This window comes from Rhincodon typus, chromosome 6, assembly GCF_021869965.1.
Source record: "Rhincodon typus isolate 14 chromosome 6, sRhiTyp1.1, whole genome shotgun sequence".
Classification (NCBI taxonomy): Eukaryota; Metazoa; Chordata; class Chondrichthyes; order Orectolobiformes; family Rhincodontidae; genus Rhincodon; species Rhincodon typus.
Genome location: NC_063337.1, coordinates 48,007,369 through 48,031,008, shown reverse-complemented (window position 1 = coordinate 48,031,008; position 23,640 = coordinate 48,007,369). Strand labels below are relative to the sequence as shown.

Genomic DNA, 23,640 nt, shown 5'->3' with positions numbered 1-23,640 from the left:
TTCAAGGTTAATAGATTTGTTTGTTCTAAGTTTAACTGCAATAAAAGAATCCTTTATACTTTGGGATATTATGATCTCTGTCAGCCAGTTCTCAAGGTTTTATTCATATTGGAACAATATGGTTTTATTAAAAAAATCATGTGCATAAGCAATTGTTCTCAAAGTTTTCTTACTCTTACAATTGCATTTGTTCTCTTAGATTATAAATAACTCCAAATAATATTATGAATCAAATATCAAAAGCAGCTATTTTAGGTTATATTAAATGTATTTGAAGATAGTTATACACCATTACAGTTCACATACACTCTTCATCAGTTTCTCTTTGTTGTCGAAGATGAGTGTTTCTTGAATGTGTAGAATCATCGTTTGCATTTCTACAACCTAGTTATGGAGTCTAATTTCAGACTAGTGGGCACAGATGAATTGGCTGATTTTTGCTCTGATTTCCCAATCTTTGTGTTTTGCCCTTTGCTGCCTGTATTCTTTGCTTTTGAAGGAAACAACTCAATGACCTGAGATCTCTCCTTACATAATTCTTTGTTGTGCATTTTTCTCCTAGATCTTGCGGATGTACCAAATTACCTGAAGTTCAAGGACCTCTGGAACTGTTATCTCAGCCTATGTTGCAGGTGGTGTCCATGTTTAAGTTGTGAATACTTGACTGCTTGAGGGATACCATCCCCCATGCCATCCTTACCTGGCTTGGCCTGTGAACCAATGCAGTCATCAGGGTATTGCTGCTGCTGAGCGCAAGCAGCTAGATGCAGCTACAGGTGAGAGTTGGGCAAGTGTCATGGACTGGGTGCAGTTCTGCATCCAGCTATGGAAAAGGATATGACTGATTGATGGAAAAAAGATAAGCTCTGACACACATTCGACACATCCTTATTACTATTGTTATCCCCTTACTGCCACTGAAAGCATGAGAGCATAACTGTGTGAACAGCATAAAATTCATCTGCATGGGTAGAGAAAGTGTTGTAGATTATATACTGAAGTTAATCACAAATCCAGTCAACTTGACTTATCAATCCACCAGAAATAGATTTGCAAGACTGAGAAAGTGGGCCTTGCAAAATATAGTCCATCTTGACAATAAACCTAAAAACTATAATATGAAGGAGCAGAAGTAGGCCACTTGGGCCATTGAGTCTGGTCTACAATTTAATGAGATCACGGTTGATCTATTAATCTTCAATTCTGCTTTCCAGCCTTTTCTCTGAAACACCTGAATCCTTTCCTGATTAAAAATCTGTCTGCTCCACCTTGAATATACCTCTCTCCCCAGAATCAACAGTACTCTGTGGTTAAAAAAAAGTCCACAGACTTACTATACTCTGGGAGAAAAGAAACATAGAAGATAGGTGCAAGAGTAGGCCATTAGACCCCTCAAGCCTGCTGTGCCATTCAATTTGATCATGGATGATCATCGAACTCGATACCCAAATCCCGCCCTCCCCCATATCCCTTGATCCCTGTAGCCACAAGAGCTACACCTACCTCCTTAATGGAAACACAACCACTTTCTGTGGCAGTGAATTCCACCACTCACCACTCTCTGGGTGAAGAAATTTCTCCTCATAATCTCAGTCCCAAAAGGTTTACCCCCATTTCCTTAAACTATGATCCATGGTTCTGGACTCCCCCAGCATTGGGAACATCCTTCCTGCATCTACCCTGTCTAGTCCTGTTAGAATGTAACAGCTTTCGATGATAGGCCCCCTCATTCTTCTGAACTGCAGTGAATATGATCCTAACTGACTCAATCTCTCCTCATACATCATTTCTGCCATCACAGGAATAAATTTGGTAACCTTTGCTGCATTCCCTCTATCACAAGGACATCCTTTCTCAGATAAGGAGGTCACAAGTGCACACAATATTCCAGGTGTAGCCTCACCAATGCTCTGTATTACTCCAGCAAGAAATCCTTGTTTCTGACTCGATCCTCTTGCTATGAAGGCCACTATACAGTTTGCCTTCTTCACTACCTATTGAACCTATGGCCTTATTTTCAGCGACTGTTACACAAGAACACCAAGGTCTCATGGGATGTCTCCCTCTTTCAATTTGCAGCCATTCAAGTAATAATCTGCCTGTCTACTTTTGCTACCAAAGTGGATAAACCTCACATTCATCCACATTATACTGCATCTGCCATGCATTCACTCACTTACTCAACTTGTCCAAATCACACTGTAAAATCTTCGCATCCTCCTTGCTGCTCATCCTGCGACCCAGTTTTGTGTCATCTGCAAATTGTGAGATGTTACATCTAGTTGCCTCATCTAAATCATTAACGTATATTGTGAATAGCTGAGGTCCTAGTACCAATCACTGCAGTACCCCACTTGTCACTGCCTGCCATTCGGAAAAAGACACATTTTTTCCTACTCTTTGTTTCCTGCAGCTAACCAATTTTCTGTCCATCTCAATACACTACCCTCAATCCCACGTGTTCAAGTGTACACATTAATCTCTTATGTGGGACTGTGTTGAAAGTCTTCTGAAACCCTCTTTCTCTCTGTCTTGAACGGGCAATTCCATACTCTGAGATTAGGCCCCTAGGTCCCTCTTAGGTCTCTCTGCATCCAACCTTTCGAGTCCCTTTAGGTTCTTATATGATTCAACAAGGTCTTCTGTCATACTCCTGAACACTAATAAGTACCAATCAATTCATATTCTCCACATAGAAAATCCCTCCATAGCTGGGATCAACCGAGTGAACCTTCTCTGGACTACCTCCAGTGCCAGTATATCTTTCTTTAGATATGTGAACCAAAATTGTTCACAGAAATCCAGCTATGGTCTGGCCAGTGCCCCATATAGTTTTAATAGGACCTCCATACTTTCACATTTCATTCTCTTTGAAATAAAGGCCAGCATTTCATTTGCTTTCCCTAGTACCTGCTGAACTTGAATTCTTCTGCAGCTTTCTGTAGTTTCATTCAGCTCTTCAATCCTTCCTGTTAAAGTGCGTAATCTCACATTTTACCACACTATATTCCATCTACCAAGTTTTTTCTCATCCACTTAACCGATCTATATCGCTTTGTTGATTGCTTATGTCGTCCTCACCACGTGACTTCCTATCTAGTTTTTGGGCCATCCGCAAACTTGGCAATAGTACATTTACTTCTCTCATCCAAGTCATTATTATAGGTTGTAAATAATTGTAGACTCAACATTGATTCCTGACTCAAGGTATTCCTTGTGTGCACAACTTGCCAATCATGCTGTACCAAAAAATCATGGCCAGAACACTGCTGTATCCTGCCTGACTTTATTCAAAAGTATCAGGCCTTGAGCTTCAGACTAAGGTGACTTATCCACCCTGAGTTGTGCTTTGTAAAAACCGAAAGAGCTGCAGATGCTGTAAATAAAGAACAAAAACAGAACTTGCTGGAAAAGCTCAGCAGGTCGGGCAGCATCTGTGAAGAAAAATCAAAGAACTCACGTTCTGAGGAAGGGTCACCCAAAACATTAACTCTGATTTCTCTTCAGAGATGTTGCCAGACCTGCTGAGCTTTTCCAGCAAGTTCTGTTTTTGTCTCTGAGCTGTGCTTTGTTTTATGAAATGATATTTTTTATGATTATCTTGATCAATTATTTAATATCTCACTTGAGTACATGTTTCCACAGTCATTTAAAAAGAAGCATGCAATCTAATTATTTTATATTTCAACCATGGCTTCAGCCTTCAAAATTGGCCTCCTTTCTTCATTCCTCATAAATCTCTTGTCACCTAATCTTCTTCTATTTATATGCTTATAAGTATGCATAACTTATCTTTTGCCTCTTTTCAAATTTTCCTTTGAGCCTTCCTCATTTCCCTTTAAACCTCTCGACTATATTTTCAATCTACTTCATGATTGCCTTTGGCTTAATTTTATTGTGTTTTGATCTTTCTGTTCTTAAATCTCCAGCAGCTGATTCATTTTCTTTTTATTTTGAATGTATTCATGTGTTACTTCAGGTCAACGTTCCCTCTAAGCTGTGTGGCTGCACATGTGTGCAGCTGCTCTGTGGGTCCACCATGGTGATCCCACCTTTGACTTCCATCCTGGAAGCCGCCGCTTTGTATGGAGTCCAGAGGTCCACTTAGAAGATGAAAACCTTAGAGGGAATGCTCCTTCAGGCATCTCATTTGAATATAGCCACTGATCTGATGGCCTGAGGTTGTCGACTTGCTCACTGAGCTGGCTTGTTCTCGTTCAGATGTTTCGTCATCATGCTAGGTGACATTATCGGTAGAGCCTCCGATGAAGCGATGTTATTCTACTCTGCTTGGAATTTATACTCTCCAGTCTATTATGGGAGTAGTGTCATTTTCGGTTTTGATCTGTATGGGTTCCAATTGTATGTTTGTTGATTGCATTACGGGTGGAGAACCATGCCTCTAGGAATTCCCGTACGTGTCTATGTTTGGCTTGGGCTACTATCATATAGTATAGTATATAGCACAGTAGCCCAAGCCAAACATAGACATGCATGGGAATTCATAGAGGCATGGTTCTCCACCCATAATGCAATCAACAAACGTATACAATTGGACCCCATATACAAACCCATACAGATCAAAACTGGAAATGACACTAGTCACCATAACAGACCAAACAGTATAAATTCCAAACGGAGTAGAATAACATCACTTCATCGGAGGCTCCACTGCTGATGCCACCTAGCATGGTGACGAAATGTCTGAACAAGAACAAGCCAGCTCAGCGAGCAAGTCAACAACCTCATCCACAACCCAAGCTACCGAAACCTTAAAAGATCTGATGGCCTGGTGGCATAGTTTTCTGCCCAAAATACTTGAAAACAAAGTATTTTTCTTACCTCAGTGAAATCTGACTTTTTTCTGCATCAGCATCTTTATACATGACTCATTTTACATCAAACTCAACTATTTTGCATTTGTTGTTTCCCTATTAATTGAATAATTCCACATGACTTACTTCTCTCAATTCATTCCCCAGGGCTAAATCAAAAAGTACTTCTTTACTTAAAACAAAAATTGCTGGCGATCACAATGGGTCAGGCAGCATCTGTGGAGAGAGAGCAAGCTAACGTTTGGAGTCTGGATGACTCTTCATCAGAGCTGGCGTAAGGCATGGAGGGGCCAGCATTTATGGATGCTGCCTGACCCGCTGTGATTTGCTACATTTTTTTGTTTTCAGTACAGATTCCAGCATCTGCAATAATTTGCTCAGAATAATTCTTTACTTGTTGGATGAAAGCACTCTGAGTGGAATTTTACACGCCCCTTCTCATGGGATTAAAGGTGCAGAGGTCGTAAAATATAGCATGTAGTTTGTCTACCGCCTACCTCCCTGCCCTGACATGTCACCCATTTTACTCTTATGCAGCCATGGATGGGGCAGTCCAAACGCACCCCCCCCCCACATCAGATCTATTGAGACCCTCAAGTGGTTAATCAATGGTGACTTACCTGTCTCAGTTCACCCAACTGCTATTTGACCCAGAGAGGTGGGACGCCAATGCCAAGTGTATAGCTCAGTGGTATTAACTATGTAGGCTGGTGTTGTGCAAGGAGGTTACCTCCTTTGGAGAACCCCAGGGCCCATTGGAGGAACCCGACCCAACCTACTTCATGACCCAGCTTTAACTGTCCCCAACCCTGATGTCTCAGACTTGACCCCACCCCTCCAACTCTCTCACTGGGACTGTCAGCCAAACAATTCCCCTGACTCACCTTCAGACCAGCTCCATTCACTTTCCTTCTTCAGGGACTGCCCAAATGCACCTTGTGAAGGTGTCCACAGGGATTCCGTTTTCCAGAGAGCACAAATGAATGTCTGTGTTACAGATTAAATGGGAGTACATATCATTAGTCAGTGTTCCAACCATTGCTTTTTACATGTATAAATGACTTGGACCTGGGTATATAACAATAGGAAGAATAGGAGCAGAATTCAGGAGGACATAGTGAGACCGATGAAATGGGCAGGAAGTTCAAACTTAATGTAGAAAGGTAACAAATGATGCATTGTTTAAGAAAAAATGAAGAGAAGTAGCACAGTTTTAATGAAAGTGCAGAAACAGAGACTTGAGCGTTAGGCTTGTCAATTTTCTGGAGTTTCAAGGTATTAAAATCTCAAGGTATTAATGATTAATTTCCTAGAGCTGATGCAAGGATCCAGGGGGAAAAATCATAACAGCGATAAAATAAAATACTTTTCTATTTTCTTTGAATACTTTTCCTCATTTAAAAACGTAGGAGGTGGAAAAAGGGATATTTTTCTGAAGGGTCCCGACCCGAAACGTCAGCTTTCCTGCTCCTCTGATGCTGCCTGGCCTGCTGTGTTCCTCCAGCTCCACACTGTGTTATCTCTATATTTTAACAGACAGACAGTTATGGCATACTTGCAATTTAAACAATAATACTAGCCAAGTACTGAGGGAGTTCTACATCATCATTGGTACTATGGGCAGATTGTTCCACTGCTGTGGGGAGGGTGGGTGAGTATAGGCTGGGCAGGTATGGAGTTTTATGTCACTGGTCACAAGCCAGATCTTCAGCTCTGTCCCAATGCAGCCCTCACCCCTAAGAGACAAGATGGGATAGCAGTGGGGCTCCCAACCACAAGTGGCAGGATAGTCAATGAAGGCCTATTGTTTGGAGCTTACTGATACTTGTCTTCACTGGACCACCACCGTACACATGCAACTGCCTCACCCCTGTTCAGCCCCTACTCTGAGAACAGTGTCTGATGAAGCAATTTTCGATTTTAACTCTTTTATGGCTTCATGGTATACTTCCTCTCTCATTTAGCTGCAAAGACACCCACTGTTGCTTCCATGACATATGGAGTCTCCTATTGGTCCTCCAGTTTTCAATGCCCACTACCGATTTGTCATTTGATGGGGAACCCAGCCCCTGACCAACTCAGAGGAAATCACAGATGAGTCACTGTTGCCCACAGTGTGCTATTCTGACATTTGAGTCCAATGGTTGAGTTATGCAGCCTATGGGGCAAATCCTGCCTCAACTTTCAGATATACCATTAAACCTGTCCTCTCAAGTGAGCATAAAAGGTTCTGTGGCATTATTTCTATTAAGAGCAGCAGCTGGTGATATGGTCAACATTTATCCTCAATCAACCTTACTAAAACAGAATATCTTAGCATTGTTCTAGTGAAAAAAAAACAAACACTCTCAGTCTGTCGGGTTCACATAAACCCAAAAAAATTTATTTCAGCACATGCAAGGGCACAGGTCTTAGTCCCCTGACAAGCTTACCCAACAAATGAAGCTTACAGCACATATTTATAGTCCTAAAGTTCCTGTTCCCCATAACATAGTTCTACAATGTCATGACTCACTGGCTATCTGGCATCATGAGATGGTTTTGCTTAATGTTCTGGGGCATTCTGTTCTGCACACAGCAAACACGTATAACCTAACATTGCCAATCCCCAATGTCCCCCAATGGCATTATCACATTATTGTTAGTGTGATTTTTGGCTATTATGTTTCCCCCATCATGATACTGACAACATTTATTTTTAATAAGTGCTTAATTGCTACTAAATTGATTCGAGATATTCTGAGATTGTGATGTGTTGGATTGGTGGATTTGTGATTGACGAGGCTTTCTCCAGTGTAGATTTGTTTCTTAAGATTTGCGTGACACTGTCTTACAAATAGAAAATCATCTTGAGATACATTGAAAGAACACAAGCAAATTGCCAGACATATCCAATTTTCAGACGAACCTATGTGTCAGCCAGTGACATTGCATCATGCAGTCAAGTGCAAATGCAAAAATTTAGTGATTAAAGCTCTTGGTAGATCTATTTGCAGTAAGGATTTCAATTGTATATTGCACACTGAATGTTTGCCTGCTAAAAATGAAAGACTTATAAAGATTTTAAAATTTGCTGTGGACTGATAGTAAATGTTTGCAGACAATTATAAGCCATTCATCTTGCAATCCATATTCTATTACATTTCTGGAAGGATTCTGTCTTCTCCACTGTCTGTTCTTAGGACCAACACAGAATATAGTACCTGGCCATCAGTTTCTCATGGTCATGACACACTGCTGCTTTATCGTTGTTCATGAGAGCTCATTGCTTTGACCACATACCCCTCATGGTGATCAAACAAATCATATGACATGGCATTCTGTCACATGCTCAGACTCAATCTAATGCATTGGATTTCCACTGAATTCATTTTTACCTGGCAATTCATTACCTTTTACTCCCTTCACTATCTTACGCTAATAAATGCTGACAAACATATCAAGCCGATTTTGAACTTATGTTATATTCTCCTCCATATGCAGCTAACTTAGTTGTAGGAGTTAACTATTCTGATCCCTTTACAGTTGGATTACAAAATTTGCCCTTAACTGCATGTTTGAATATCCACGCATATGGTGTTTTATAATCTGTATCTATGTCTATAATCAATCTCTAATTCAAAACTTTAAAGGTAAAATTAATTTCTCCAAAATAAGAAATATGAGCAATACTTTAATAAGTTTCTATTCTTAATGTCTAAATTAATTTTGGATGGACTGTAGCAAATGGGAGATTGAGGTCAATATAACTGAAAGGGTCTGGAATATCTTCATTGGCATCATACGAATGAAGGGGAGGTTATGTAAGAGAACGTACACTTGGATTATTATAATTACTGCTTCTGCACAACTTGCTGAGGCAATTTTAAGTTAGACTCTTTTTGAAAAATTGGAAAATTAATCATTTTATGAAGTAAACGAGATGTTGATAGACTGCACTAGTGACAGCTTAAAGTGCCACATGGAGAGGATTCACCAGTAGCTAATGCCTTTGCATCATTCATACCCGTTTAGTTTTTTTTTTATCCTGTTAATAAATTCCTTTCCAAGTTAAAGACTGATTGCAGCAAAAGTGGGCGGGCTCTACATTAACAGAACAAATAAACCAGCTATGCAACGTAGTCTGTAAGGATTCTAATTTCATGGGTGTGGATCATATTTCATTCAACCTTCTTTTCACACATTCTTCAACAAGCTTCTGCCTTCTGGACTCTTGAGAATTATTTATCAAAGGTAGGAAATTATTTTCAAATGCAGTAATTTAAAAGAAAAAAGCTCTCTTTTAAGTATTACCTGTAGAAGTAAGTATTAAATTTCATTGGTGCAGAGCTGTTAAAAATTCTTAACAGTTATATTGTTTCTACGTCTGATGATAGCTATATGGGACTGAACGTTTTATTGTTTTGACATAGAAAATTATAATTCATTAATTATAATTGGTGGTACAGCAGCATCAGCTAATAGTTACTGTGGATGACTTTGTGTTGAAAAGCAGTCACATGTCCCAAAGGTTCATCCTTCTTTACCTTATTGCAAGCTCGTGTTTCAGTCCCCAAGTTAGAATTCCTGAGGTTGAAACATGAAGATGATTGTGTCATATGGTGGAAAGGGTGTCAGATACCATATGTTGGATGATTTTCCACAAACTATCCGACCCATCTTGGCTGTGGAGGAACACTAAATGGAAGCAACATAATTCCTAAAAAAGAGAGAACTGGGGAATAGAAGAAAGAATTCCTTGTCTGTCTCCCTTTCAGAGGAAGGGGAAGAAAAATGAGTTGGCTTATGCGTGTACAAACATCAACTGCCAGCAATGTACTTTTCTGGCCTTACAGCAGGTCAGCTGATTATTATCTTGGTCAAAGATGGTAATATATGTATGTGACCTTTAACAAGTTGTATGGTATTAAGATTTGTGTACTACCTGTAAACTATCAGTCATTTGGTTCTTCATTTAAACAAATTTTATATCTGGTGCACTGCAACTACCATGTGATAGAAAAAGATTGAAGTTTGACAGGTTCATCAGGTTCACAAAATTGCTATATTATTGTTTGGAGGAACAAGCTGTTTGAATATGAATCTGCTGACCTACCTTAATTTGCATAAAAACCTTTTTGATATGTCAAAGGCTAGCTTAAGTAGAAAGTGTTTCAAGATAGTTCCAGTTTATGGTGCAGTCGATAAGGATTCAGATTTTACCCCAACCAGCTCGTAAAGGACAGGGCTGTGCACAAAGGCATATGAGTTATTCTTTCAATCTACTGCAATCATTCATGTTCAGATCACATGCAATGGTAAATTTACTTATTGTAGATATTTCAAATACCATAATGAAATGTATTATGAGACATACAACCATGTTCCTGAAAAAAAAATGTCATTACTTCAACTTTGCAGTTATTCAGGAACAAATTACTGCAGATGCTGGAATCTGTACTGAAAACAACAAATGCTGGAGATCACAGCTAAGTTTTTCAGACTCACTTCCAGTTAAGGCTATCTGCCTCCTTTGCAGTTGATTGCACCCACTGAGCATCCTATTAACACTGCATCTATCAGGTAATGGCATCTTTATGCTGCCTCATTTTGCCTTATGCTGCCTCACCATGTTTCATTATGCATTTTATTTAACAAATGTTTCAAAGGTAAAGCTAAAATATTTGACTTGACATGCCATCTCACAACCTGACTTGGAAATATATCATTGTTCCTTCACTGTCACTGGATCAAAATCTTGGAACTCGCTCTCCAATGACATTGTAGGTTGACCTACACTAGGGATGAGCAATAAATGTTGCCCCAGCCTACAACCTATGAATGAATTTTTCTTTTTAGAAATTGTTTATAACAGAGTTTGCTTCAATATCTCTCTTACATCATGAATGAAAATTGGTAAACCTCAACTAGTTAGGTTTAGGCGTGGTGGTGTAAATATCATTTTACTTGACCAGTATTTCCTGCACAAGCAATTCAGGTAACTCAAATCTCACGTCAGGAGTCTGAGAATATGTGGCAGGATTTAATACAGAGACAGCGTTCTGCCCATTGGTTGGAAATGGGTGAGCTCACCTCCTCTGGCTCTGAAAGCCACAAGCAGATGTTACAGTTCTCAGACAATCATTTACATGAGGTGGTGACTTTCATCTCATTCCAGACTCCTCCCCATTCCCCCAAGAAGTCACAATTCCAGAGATCCCACTCTGCCAAAAAGTCTTCAACATAATGGAGGGTTTGGGAGAGAGGCTGGGACTCATTTCACTGGAACATAGGAGGTTGACAGGTGATCTGATATAGGTTTATAAAATCATGAGGAGTATAGATAAGGTGAATGGCAGGTGTCTTTTCCCTAGGGTGGTGGATTTCAAGACTAGGGGGCATATTTTTAAGGTGAGAGGAGAAAGGTTTAAAAAAGACACAAAGGGCAATTTCTTTTACGCAGAGTGGTTGGTATGTGGATTAAACCTCCAGAGGAAATGATAGATGTGGGTACAGTTACAACATTTAAAAGACATTTAGATAAGTACATGAATAAGAAATGCTTGGAAGGTTATGGGCCAAGCACAGGCAGTTGCGACTAGTTTAGTTTGGGATTGTGGTTGGATGGACTGGTTAGTCTGAAGGGTCTGTTTCCATGCTGCATGACTCTATGATTCTAGAGTTTTGCATTCAAATATACTCAAAACGTTCAGTAACATCATTTGCCATCATTTGATAACAACAATGGAGGTGGATTAAGATCCCTCCACGTAATATACTCACTGTCCCAATGTTAACCAATCTGCAAAATGCATACATAGAAAACTGCATTAGTTGGGTCATTGAAAAATCCATAGCACAATAATCTCGATGTCAACTGTTGTCTGAAACTTCTTCAACTTTTGTTGTGATTATTATAATTTAGAATGTTACAATCACTTCTGCCATTAGTTGAATGCTTCTCTCTCTTTGAAGATAATTAAATGGTGCTAAATGATCACAAATAATGTTTCAATTTTGTATGATTTCATTTGATAATCACTAGAACCCTATTTGATTACTTTGTGAATGACAAGTGATGGCTGAATGATCACATTTGAATATAGATGATCACAGATGAACACATATGATGCCTGTTGAACAGTGTTAGACATGAAAAGTCGTCAAAATTTTCTAATAGGGTGGCCAACAGTTCTTCAGTGTCAGCAACATAGCTACTGCTGGACTGCATTAGGCCAAAACCGGAAGTACAGTGAAAGGCATGGAACAAAGCTAAGTGGGTGAATGATTGTGGGTAGTCAAACAGGTCCTGGTGAGTGATGGAGGGGATTCATCAAGTGAGGTAGTTCTCCGAGGGACACAGGTACCTGACAGGAGGGACTCATTGACCATCCCAAAGCATCCAGAATATTCCAGGTAGCCTCGCTGTGTGGTTTGGATATACTCCTACCTCCCCACTCCTGGTGAAATGCAAGTGACAGTAGGAAACACCCCGGAATAGCCATCAATAGGCCACTTAAAGGCCCCAATTGCTCCAACAAAAGGCTACCCACCAAGCATCCACATATGATATTCTTCCCCTTTCTGAATCACCACCACATTGAGTCATAGAGTCACACAGCACGGAAACAGACCCTTCAGTCTGACATTTCCATGCCAACCAGGTTTCCCAAACTGAACTAGTCCCATTTGCCTGTGTTTTCCCCATATCCCTCTAAACCTTTCCTATCAATGTACCTGTCCAAATGTATTTTAAATGTTATAATTGTACTCATCTCTACCACTTCCTCTGGCAGATTCTTCCAAAAATGTACCACCCTCTGTGTGAAAAAGCTGCCCTGCAGGTCCCTTTTAAATCTTTCTCCTCTTGCCTTAACCTATGCCCTCTATTTTGAACTCCTCTTCCCTGGGAAAAAGATCTTGGCAATTCAGCTTATCGATGACCATCATGATTTTATAAACTTCTCTAAGGTCACCTCTCCAGAGAAAAAAAGTCTAAGCCTATCCAGCCTCTCCTTATAACTCAAACCCTACAGTCCCGGTTAAATCCTTGTAAATCCTTTCTTTTCCCTTTTCCAATTTAGTAATATCCTTCCTATAGCAGGGCAGACAGAACTGTACACAGTATTCCAAAAGTGCCCTCACTAACATCATGTACAATCTCAACATGACATCCTAATTCCTATAGGCAATGCTCTGATCAATAAAGGAAAGCATGCCAAACACCTTCATCACCCTGTCTACTTGTGACGCTACTTTCAAAGAACTATGTACCCGAACCCCTAGGTCTCTCTGTTTGACAACACTCCTCAGGGCTCTACCATCAAATGTGTAAGTCCTGCCCTGGTTTGTCTTACCAAAATGCAGCACCTCACATTAATTTGTCTAAATTAAATTTCATCTGTCACTCCTCAGCCCATTGGTCCAGCTGATTAAGATCCCCTTGGACTCTCAGGTAACCTTCTTCACTGTCAACTATACCACCAATTTTGGTGTCACCTGCAAACTTACCAACCATGCTTCTTATATTCTTATCCAATTCGTTTATATAACTGAAAAACAACAGTGGACCCAGCGCTGATCCCTGTGGAACATTGCTGGTCAAATGCCCCAGACCAAAAAATAACTCTATACCAACGCCCTCTGTCTCTTGCAATTTTATATCTAATTAGCTAGGTCTCTTTGGATCCCATGTGATCTTACTTCATTAACCAGTCTACCATGTGGAACTTTACCGAAAGCCTTACTAAAGTGCATGTGGACAATGCTCCGCCTTCATCTGCCTTCTTGGTCATGTCTTCAAAACACTCCATCAGGTTTGTGAGACATGATCTCCCATGCACTAAGCCATGCTGATTATCCCTAACCAGTCCTTGCCTGTCTAAATGCATCTAAATCCCTCACAATCCCTTCCAAAAATTCACCCAAAACTGATGTCAGACTCAATCGTCTGCAGTTCCCTAGAGTTTCCTTGCTGCCTTCCTTTAAAAAAAAGACACACACACACACAACAATAGCCACCCTCCAGTCTTCTGGCATCTCACCCATGGCTGTAGATGATACAAATGTCTCTGCAATTTCTTCCCTGGATTTCCCACAATGTCCTGCGATACACTGGATCAGGTGCTGGGATTTATCTACCTTTATGTGATTTAAGATCTCCAGCATCTCCTCTTCTGTAATGTGGACTGCTTTCAAGACATGACTATTTTCCCAAGTTTCCTAGCTTCGATGTCTTTCTCCACAATAAATACTGTCACAAAATATTCATTTAATATCTCTCTCATCTACTCTGGTTCCACACATAGACAGCCTTCTTGGTATTTAAGGGGCCCTATTCTCTCCCTGTACTCATAGAATTTCGAATGTTATGAATCACATGGCCAAGGACTGAGGGATGGTGGTGATTGTGATTCTAGTCATAAATTTTGTTTTAAATATCTGTAAATAAAAGGCTGATGTCCATAAAGCCATCTGTAAAAATAATCAAGTTATGATAAGAACTAAACCAATTTTCCCTTGTCCTTTTCCCACAACCTTTATGTGATTGCCTTTCCATAACATGATTCACTCTTAACAAATCTCTAAATTGCCAATTGAATTGTTCAAGGGCAAAGCGCAACAAATCACTCAGTTGTAAATTAGGACATAGAGAAGGCACACTTAGACCAGATGATTTTTCAAAATCCTCCTCACCAACATCTGACATCAACACCAACTTTAAGAGGGCCCTCCAAAGATCAATCAAACAACAGCCAAGGACAACCATTCTCATTGAAACATGCCAGTCAGCCAATAAAGTCCCAGATGACTGCATTAACAATCCCACATATCTTACCATTCCTCTGGCAGAGCTGTATGCACAAGGGTTTGAAATAACTTCACAGAGGCCGGTATCCTATCACCAAGTCTCTCTTTACTTACACATGAACAGTCCTTGACTTTAGTACTGCCTCATTCAGAGTCAGCTACCAGAGTGTCAGGATCTTTTTATATATCAGCGAGGGCTCCCTGGTTGGATTAGAATAACAGTGCCAATCAGGGAACTCATATTCTATGATGGCTGACCTTATTACAATCACTACAGGTTTTACAGTCATGAAGGAATTCGTAGGAGTCACCAGCATTGGATTCAATTAACTCCCATATCTTTGGATCAATCATGAGCAAGAGAACTTTTGACTGATTGCTAATTACCATCCTCCCTCAACATGTGAACCAATTCTCCACTGTGTTGAACTGCTGGGTGTGACAGCTGCAAGTGAAGACGCTTAGAAGTTCATCACCAAACGGTGACTCTGTAGTACTGCCAGTGACTGAGCTGGCTAACTAGGCTTGTAGCAGGCGATGAAAAACACGAACAAGAAGGAATAACCTACTTGACGTGAGCCTCACCAATCTGCCTGGTGTCACAGATGTATCTGTGAGTGATATGATTGGCGGGAATGACAATCCTTGTCGAAATTAAGTTCCATCTTCACACCAAAGAAACCATCCATCTTGTCGAGTGGCCATATTACCGCATTAAGGGAGATTGATTAAAAACAGATCCAGCAGTTCAAATCAGGGCCTCAGCAGCAGCAGTGCCACAAGTTGCAGGATAATGCTGCCCAGCATTTAATTTACTCCTCTGTCACCATCAAGCCAAATAAGAAACCTGGTCCAATGATTCATGTAGAGAAGTGTGCTTCGAGCAAAAGCAGCCGACCTGAACATGAGCCAGCTTGTGAAGTTACAACACAGGACAACATGCCTACTCAGCAGCAGAAGCAGTGTGCTATAGACTAAGCTAAGCTCTGACAACCAACCACTCTTGTAAATGTTCTGCAGCTTTATTATATCCTGTGCTGGATAATTAACCCGCATGAGAAGTTAAATAAATTCGCTCCACATGACGTCAAGAAAGGACTGAGTATATTGCACACAACAAAGGGCTCAGGCCCAACACCATCCTACCTGTAATGCCTGCATTAGAGAAGTAGCCATGCCAGTAGTTAAGCTGTTCCAGTATAGCTGATGAATGAATGAATTAATTAACAAGGATTTTAACTAAACAGTCAATACAACATTCATTCTCAGGGTGTGGACATTGTTAGTAATGCTGATATTTATGACCTGCCTCATTTGCGCTTGAGAAAGTGGTGAGAAGCCTACTTCCTGAACCATTGTATTTTATATGATGAAAACACTCTTTTAATGCTGTTGGGAAGAAAGTTCCATGATCTTGATCCAATGCTGAGGATGGAAGAAGGATATGCAGCCAAGACAGGATGATTTGTGACTTGGAGGTAATGGTGTCCCTAACCACCTGGTTGCTGCTTCTTTTGGACAGGATATAACTGGACAGTTTATCACATTGTTGGAGAGTTGTCAGTGTCTGTAGCTATACTGGAACAGCTTAACTACTGGCATGGCTACTTCTCTAATGCAGGCATTACAGGTAGGATGGTGTTGGGCCTGAGCCCTTTGTTGTGTGCAGTATACTCAGTCCTTTCTTGACGTCATGTGGAGTGAATTTATTTAACTTCTCATGCGCGTTGTTTAATTATCCAGCACAGGATATACTAAAGCTGCAGAACATTTACAAGAGTGGTTGGTTGTCAGAGCTTAGCTTAGTCTATAGCACACTGCTTCTGCTGCTGAGTAGGCATGTTGTCCTGTGTTGTAACTTCACAAGTTGGCTCACGTTCAGGTCGGCTGCTTTTGCTCGAAGCACACTTCTCTACATGAATCATTGGACCAGGTTTCTTATTTGGCTTGATGGTGACAGAGGAGTAAATTAAATGCTGGGCAGCATTATCCTGCAACTTGTGGCACTGCTGCTGCTGAGGCCCTGATTTGAACTGCTGGATCTGTTTTTAATCAATCTCCCTTAATGCGGTAATATGGCCACTCGACAAGATGGATGGTTTCTTTGGTGTGAAGATGGAACTTAATTTCGACAAGGATTGTCATTCCCGCCAATCATATCACTCACAGATACATCTGTGACACCAGGCAGATTGGTGAGGCGCATGTCAAGTAGGTTATTCCTTCTTGTTGGTGTTTTTCATCGCCTGCTACAAGCCTAGTTAGCCAGCTCAGTCACTGGCAGTAACACAGAGTCACCGTTTGGTGATGAACTTCTAAGCGTCTTCACTTGCAGCTGTCACACCCAGCAGTTCAACACAGTGGAGAATTAGATCATAGAATCCCTACAGTGTGGAAACAGGCCCTTCAGCCCAACAAGTCCACACCGACCCTCAGAGCACCCACCCAGTCCCATCCACCTAATCTTAACATCCCTGAACACTGCGGGCAATTTAGCACGGCCAGTCCACCTAACCTGCACATCTTTGGACTGTGGGAGGAACCCGGAGGAAAGCCATGCAGACACGGGGAGAATGTGCAAATTCCACACAGACAGTTGCCCGAGGGTGGAATCGAACCCAGGTCCCTGGCACTGTGAGGTAGCAGTGCTGAGCACTGAGCCACCGTGCCACCCCATTGATTTACATGTTGAGGGAGGATGATAATTGGCAATCAGTCAAAAGTTCTCTTGCTCATGATGGATCCAAATATATGGGAGTTAATTGAATCCACTGCTGGATACTCCTATGAATTCTCTCCTGACTGTAAAGCCTGTAGTGATTGTAACAAGGTCAGCCAGCTGGACACCATAGACTATGAGTTCCCTGATTGGCACTGTTATTATAATCCAATCAGGGAGCCCTCACTGATATATAAGATGCAAAGTATCAGAGATCCTGACACTCTGGCACCTGACTCTGAATGAGGCAGTACTAAAATCAAGGACTGTTCATGTGTAAATAAAGAGAGACTTGGTGATGGGATACTGGCCTCTGTGGAGTTATTTCAAAACCCTATGCATACAGCTCTGCCAGAGGAATGGTAAGATATGTGGGATTGTTAATGCAGGCATCTGGAACTTTAATGACTGGCAATGATTTAATGAGGATGATTATTCCTGTTTGTTGTTTGATTGATCTTTGAAGGGTCCTCTTAAAGTTAGCATCAATGTCAGATGTTCATGAGGACAGTTTGCAAAATTATCTGGTCTAGGTGTGCCTTTGCTATGTCCTAATTTACAACTGAGTGATTTGTTGCATTTTGCTCTGGTATAACCAAGTGGCTTGATTGGCAATTTAGAGGTCTGTTGAGAGTGAATCATGTTGTGGAATGGGACTCACATACAGGTTAGTGTGAGAAAAGAACAATTCCTTCTGTAATTTTCTTCTCCTCATCTGTCGTCTTGGACTCTTGGCCTCGGACACCCGGCCCCAGCGTCTGACCTTCAGCTTCTGAAGCAGGGTCAGTGGTCCGAAGCAAGGATGCAAGAGACCAGTGGTCCAGTCCAAAGCAAAGGGCAGCGACCTGGTGAGGAACATAGTGGCAGCCAGTTGTCAGACCATGTGGGAGATCTCCTGCGCTGGTCTGCTGGGAAAGCTGTTGGAGAGAGACTGTGATGTATGTCTCTTTAACTTTGCTTTTTGTTTTTTCCAGCCTCGGGTTATACTGTGTAAAGCTGTAAGATAACACTTTTCTTTCCTTGGTTTCTCTATTCTCTAGCTAAGGATTGTACTTAGGTTCTCTGTGCCTAAGATGGTGCCATTGTTATACTGTAACCGATCTTGTAACTGAAGAAGCTGTACCTAGGCACCTTTGTATCCATAATGGTGCTATAAGTGACAACTTATAAACTCGATTTCATTTGAGTGCATGTAACAATAAAGCTACTTCAATTCAAGATATTTCTGCTTATATTTAGTGTATTTTCTCAAAACTTTATGTCAAAAAAATAGAAAACATTGAGGATGCTGGAAATCTGAAACAAAAAACGGGAAGTCCTGGAATTAGTGTATTTTTTGTTAAATGCTACAAGAAAATGCTCATTCTGAAGGCATTCCTAGTGCATGTTGTTATTATATTATTGAGAGATAAAGCTTCCCAAATGCTTTTACTTTGGAAGATAATTCAGATTTTTCATCTAAATTGGAACGATTTAAAGAGAATGAAATCGAATTCTAATTATTAGTTGTAGACAGATACAAAGCTACTTACTGCATTGTTGCTTAACAACAGTTCTTACTGGTTCACAGGAAGAGTCCATTGCCATTTGCAAGGGAGCAAGTTTATGTCTTACATTTGATTTTCTGACACTGGCATGTCTTGTTACTTATTTCCTATTCAGCTGAGACTCTGTTTAAAAAAATATGCATTTTTAAATTTTACAAATTCCCAGCAGCAGATGTTTTGAAAAGGATCACATTTAAACTTCTAGGCTGGAGAGGACTAACAATTTGTTATTGAACTAAAGAGACATTCATTGGCCTGAGGTTTTTCCAAAGATGCCATTTGAGAAAGCAAAGCTGCAGCCATTTGGCTAAGATTAAATGTCACCCAAGATGTCCAGTGTCATTAGAATATGTCCTAATTTATGATTGTCAACAACAAATCTTGACCCAAAGAAATGCCAAAGCCTTGAAAATGATGAGTTTAAACACATTTCAACATCATCCGTGCACATTGTACATAATGACTTGGTGTTTCACGTTGTCGAAAATCATTCAAAGCAATGTAAAAGGTTGAGGAATGCTAACCTTCAATTCCCCTACTGAATTCAAGAAGGCTCTTAAAGTTGAAGTATATTTTGTTTAGGTGTGAGGGCACTAATAGGCATGTATTTTTTTAATATGCTTTTCTTATTAAGGAATTGACTATTGTCCAAGTGGGCTATTTTCCCTGGAGCATCAGAGGCTGAGGGGTGATCTTTATAGAGGTTTACACAATCATGAGGGGCATGAGGAAGGTCTTTTCCCCAGGGTGGGGGAGTCCAAAACTGGAGGACATAGGTTTAAGGGGAAAGATTTAAAAAGGACCTCAGAGGCAATTTTTTCAGAGGGTAGTGCATGTATGGAATGAGCTGCCAGAAAGAGTAGTGGCGGTTGGTACAATTACAATATTTGAAAGGCATTTGGATGGGTGCATGAATAGGAAGGGCTCAGAGGGATCTGGCTCAAATGTTGACAAATGGGACTAGATTTATTTATGCAGGAAATCTGGTCGGCATGGGTGAATTGGACTGAAGGGTCTGTTTCTGTGCTGTACGTCTCTATGCCTCTATGAGCGGTATATGATTCCATATTATTTCAAAGTCATTCTTAGTTACTTGAATAAGAGAACAAGGACCCACAGCCAATGGAGGACTGTTGGCGGCCAGACTTCTGTGGAGTCCCATGTAGATGACCTACCTCTGTACTCAGCCATAAGCAACATGCTGCTTGAGATTGATTTTAAGGACAGTGTTCTTGTCTGTTGAGGTCAGAGTGTGGAGAATGGGTCTGGGAGCACGATATTGTGGACACTGAAAAGGCAATCTATGTAAGAAATAGAGAAATGCAGGTGGGCTCGACAGGTTGCAAAAAGGAAAGATCTTATCCCTTCTGCAGTCTCCAGACCAATTTGAAATGTTCTCAAAATAAGAAGGAGGAAATACAACACTGAGCTATGAAGGACTTCATTCTCTCAGGGGATGGGAGAAAAATGTGTAGATTTTTCACATCATTAAAGCTGGAAGCACAAGCATTAAAAATGCTCCATGATTGCAATGGCATAGTCAAGTGGAACTGAACCTCCTGCAGAAGGTGGAAATGTTGATGGAGGGCACTGAGCAACGGAGCTGAATAGTTCTTATGGCTCTCCACCAGCAGATGGCAATGGTGAGGGAGGGAAGCTGAAGTGGTCAAATGGGCTCACTGGAAATGGAAGTGTGTGTTTGGTGGAGGGAGAGCAGGGAAACAGGAATTCCTCCATGATCCATATGGCTCTTCCATGTACATAGTGGATATAGATTGTTGTAATCTATAATATCCTTTTCTATTTATACACATTTGATGTCAATGGAACAAAGAATCTTGTTTCATGATTTTTCGGCCATAGGTGTGTATCTCATGTTACATTTTAGGTATGGTTGACAGCATTCCATAGGATAGGCATCAAGTCATGGCAAAAGTCGGCTGAGGTGGAACAGTTGGTAGAGGAGTTGAAACCTTGTCTATAAGGGAGGCTGGAGTTTTCAGGACCTCTCAGAGGGAATTGGTCCAAACCCAGGCACAAGTTCCCCACTTGCATTCCTTCGACACTACAGAGGAAGGAGATGGTACTCCAGGTCAATTATTCTACTTCTTGATAAGTAAGAAGCTGGACAGATTCAGAGGGAGACCAGGGCAACCTGATGATCCTGAAGACGGGATTGAGGATGCACAGCTGTTCAGGGTGTCTGAGTGAGCAAGTGGTGTTTGTGACAGAACATCTCCATCTTCAATCCATTCTTCAGTTGGCTAAGAATTACAGAATCCTTACAATGCTGAAAGAGGCCATTCAGCCCATTAAGTCTGTGTACCTTCAAATGGCATAGCACTCAGACCAAGACCTCCAATCCTATCTCTGTAACCTCACATTTACCATGGCTCATCTACCCTTCCTGCACATCCCTGGACACTACAGGGCAATTTAGCATGGCCAATCTGCCTAACTTGCGCATCTTTGGACTGTGGGTGGGACCCCACACAGACACAGGGAGAACATGCAAACTCCACACTGACAGTCACCCAAGGCTGGGATTGAACCTAGGTCCGTAGCACCGTGAGATAGCCAATACCAACCACTGAACCATCGTGCTGCCCGCCATTGACAGCTCATCAAGTATTACTGGTCTTCATCCAAAACTGTTACAGGCTCAGCCTCTTGCTCTAGATGAAACCCTAAATCTACAAACTTCCTTCTTGGAAAACCTTCCCATCAATGTCACTAGCTCTGAAGTTCCACATAGTACCATCCAGATCAATTATTTAACAGTTAATCTCAACAGCTCACCCCTGTGCTCTGGGCACACTAAGTTGTCCTGCCAGACATATTAATGCGCTGCTCCCTGCCTTCTCGCCATTGAAGGCAGTGAGGTGGTGACTGTTAATGACACCTGCTCCTGTAGTACTCCTTCCTATCACCTCCCATTCCTTATATGTTGAGTTGCCCCTTCCCTCGGTCATAACTATTATCCCTTTTGTATGTAATCTTGCAGCATACAATCTTCACAATGGAGTTTCCCAGCTTCTTTACTTTCCCTCTTGCAGCAGTGGCCCCTTTATAGACCCCATTACTTTTTAGTGGGTTGACCTCCAGGACTGATCAGGGCACATCCCTTGACTGGCTGAGACATACCTGACTGATCCATGTGCAACTCCTTGACTAACTTCTCAGATTCCCAAATTGGTTGGGATGGATCCACAGGGATCCACATGGCTGACCGTGGCCCACACTCTGGATTGTTGAGGTTTGGACTCCCTGACCTTGACTGGCCCAAGCAACTGACTGACCACGCCCATTCCCCTGGACTGGTAACGCTTGCTGTCCTTCACTTAGATACAGGACCAGAAGACGTAATAAAAGAAGTAGGCTATTCAGTCCATTGAGTCAGCTCTACTATTTAATGAAATCATGGCTGATCTGATAATCGTTAACTCTGCTTTCCAGCCTTTTCCCCATTAACCCTAACTCCCTCACTGATTAAACATTTATCAAACTCAGCATTCAATATTATTAATGATACAGCCTCATCAGCCCTCTGAGGTTAAGAATTCCACATATTCACTACTCTGGGAAAAGAAAGTCCTCCTAACAGTTGTTTTAAATAGCTGACCCCTTCGCTGAGATTATGCCCTCTGGTCCTAGACTCTCCCACTAGGGAGAACAATGTCTCTGAACCTACCTGTCAAAGCTTCTAAGAGTTTTATATGTTTCAATAAAATATTCTGTTTCTTCTAAACTCCAATGAGTACAAGCCCAATCAAAACAACCTCTCCCCAAAAGAAACTCCCACCACTCCTAGGATCAACCAATTTAACCTCTTTGTATCACCTCTAATATATCTTTCCTTAGAAACCAAAACTGTTCACAGTATTCCAGGTGTGGTCTGATTTGTATTTAGCAAGAGTTCCCTAATATTATACTCCATTCTTTATTATGTAAAAGCTAACAGTCCATTTGCCTTCCCTATTGCCTTCTGTACTTGGATGCTAGCTTTTACAATTCACTTACTGTGCAGGGATTCCTTAACTGAAGGTCTACCTATACTGAGGACTGCTCCCTTTAGACTTTAAGATATGGCCATTTGATTGAAACACATGCACATTGCAAAGATCAAGCAAAAGCATTGCAGTGATGCTGTGAGCATCCAACTAGGTTCAAAATGAGTCAGTATTAAAATAGCCAATGACAATATCTGAGATGCAGACTGATCCAACTCTTGAGTTTGGTGCTTGTCCCTGAGTTCAAGTTGACCTTGCAGCAGCATTCCAATCAAAGGTACCCATGTTCTCCAATGTAACTTTAAACTGCAAAACCATCGTGCAGGTGGATTAGGGATGTTCCATGAGGGCTCAGTGTGGCTGGTACATGGAAAATGCTGTGAACAGAGTACGGTCACAGCCCACGGAGTGTGCCCTGAGACATTGGTGACTGGTGTCTCAGGCTGGAACAGTAAGAGGAGAGCTGGAGTTGCCAGATGCCCACTCTGAATTTCATATCTGGAATCGTTGCCATCCAGGTTCTATCTGCCAGAAAGGAGAATGGAAAACTGCTCTAAAAGAGGTGAATTTAACTAATAATGAGATATTAATGCAAACAAGTAAGCCACTAGCTGCTCGCCAGTGAGAATTTCATCTCACCGTTCAACATCTCATTGAAAATTTGGAGATAGCAAGAACTGCAGATGCTGCAGTCAGAGATAAGTGTGGAGCTGGATGAACACAGCAGGTCAAGCAACATC

The 23,640-nt window shown here is 41.2% G+C and overlaps 1 protein-coding gene across 1 annotated transcript in view; it reads left to right on the top strand.

Annotated features, from left to right (window-relative positions):
• The first annotated feature begins 9,020 nt into the window (after positions 1-9,020).
• Positions 9,021-23,640, top strand: part of LOC109933936 (PC3-like endoprotease variant B) — a 746,762-nt gene continuing 732,142 nt past the window's right edge. Inside the window, exon 1 of the mRNA XM_048598131.1 lies at positions 9,021-9,068. The gene's annotated coding sequence lies outside the window, so the exon portion shown is untranslated. The remainder of the gene's footprint in view (positions 9,069-23,640) is intronic.